General features: G+C 32.6%; 1 protein-coding gene across 1 annotated transcript in view; it reads right to left on the reverse strand.

Moving 5' to 3' along the window:
• The window catches only part of LOC116101249 (probable ubiquitin thioesterase DG1039), a 69892-nt gene that overhangs the window by 44431 nt on the left and 23859 nt on the right, over positions 1-1602 (reverse strand). The gene's annotated exons all lie outside the window — the stretch shown is intronic.

Raw genomic sequence — 1602 nt, forward strand, 5'->3', positions numbered from 1 at the left:
GAGTATTATAAAAGTTGTTTGATATAAAACAACAATCAATTTAACAGACTTATGTAGATGTTTGTCTATAGCAATACTGAAAATACATGTTTTTTCTCATTATAAATTTTAAATAACTCCAAACATATTAACTGTATATTTCAAAATAATTCATCACTACTAATATTTTCTTAAATGAACATAAATATATAAAGTCTTTTTGCTTGTTTATTTGTTTTGTATTTAGTAGAGTTTAAAATCTTGGCTCTTACTGTGGTACAAGCCCAAAATAAGAGCAATTTTTTTAGACATTGGATTTCATTGTAATAAGGCTATACTTCCATGACCCTCACATCACCAAAGGATTTTACCTCCATCTTAGCTAAGCTGAGAGTTGATACTTCTGCTGTACTGAGGAATGAATTGTGGGCACGATTTTTCGATGCAGACTTCCTGCTATGCTCAAAGCTATTTGACTTGAGTGAGTGACTTTATTATCAGCCCACAGAGAACAGGTTACATTCTTTTAAGAAATGGTGTGTGTATTAAGATTGTCTATCCATAAAGTCATTCACCAACTGTTTCAATGAACAATAAATAGTTCTGCTTGGAGACTGGCACAGACATTAAGTGAGGGTAAGAATCTGGTTCATTGGCTGTGATAGTTTGGAAAAGTGTTTGTCTCAGAGAAAGAATAACTTATCAAGTCCTCTTCTTCAAACTTGATACAAGAGTCATAAATGTCAAGCAAAGCATTCAGTCTCACTCTTTGTTGTTCTCTTTCCTACAAGCCACCTCCCAAGTTAATTGTCTATATCTCCCTTGGGTATATACTTTTGAAATATATGAGCTGTTCTGAAAACCATAGGATAGTGTAAAAACATGAAGTAAACAATACTACTAATAGATTGGCTGAGATAGGAGAAGCAAGATTTCAAGACCCTTATGTTATAGAGAACAAGACACTGTTACAAACAAACTGAAAGTGTAAATAGATTATAAAATGTTGGACCTATTTCTCCAATTACCAAATTACAGAGACTGTTGGATGACAATCAACAAATTTCTAATTCCTCATATTTTTGGATTTCAATCAATTAGGAAATGTTGGTAATATTAATTTTCATGTTAAGATATTAAGAAAAAGTAATAAGAAAAAGTAATTGTCACTTCCTGTTGATTTTGTTGTAAGAGGTGGAAATAGGTTCGTGTGGATTTGTTGAAAGATTACTTTCTTGCTTTTTCTAGGGTATAGTTTTGCTCCTTATATTGATGTTTTCCATCTATTATCCTTTGTAGGACTGGATTTGTGGAAATATATTGTGTAAATTTTGTTTTGTCATGGAATATCTTGTTTTCTCCACCTATGGTAATTGAGAGTTTTGCTGGGTATAGTAGCCTGGGCTGGCATTTGTGTTCATGTAGGGTCTCTATGACATCTGCCCAGGATCTTCTAGCTTTCATAGTCTCTGGTGAGAACTCTGGCATAATTCTGATAGACCTGCCTTTATATGTTACTTGAACTTTTTCCCTTACTGCTTTTTAAAATTCTTTTTTTCTTTAGTGCATTTGGTGTTTTGATTATTATGTGATAGGAGGAATTTCTTTTCTGGTCCAGTCTAT

The sequence above is a fragment of the Mastomys coucha genome, unplaced genomic scaffold (genome assembly GCF_008632895.1).
Source record: "Mastomys coucha isolate ucsf_1 unplaced genomic scaffold, UCSF_Mcou_1 pScaffold21, whole genome shotgun sequence".
NCBI lineage: Eukaryota > Metazoa > Chordata > Mammalia > Rodentia > Muridae > Mastomys > Mastomys coucha.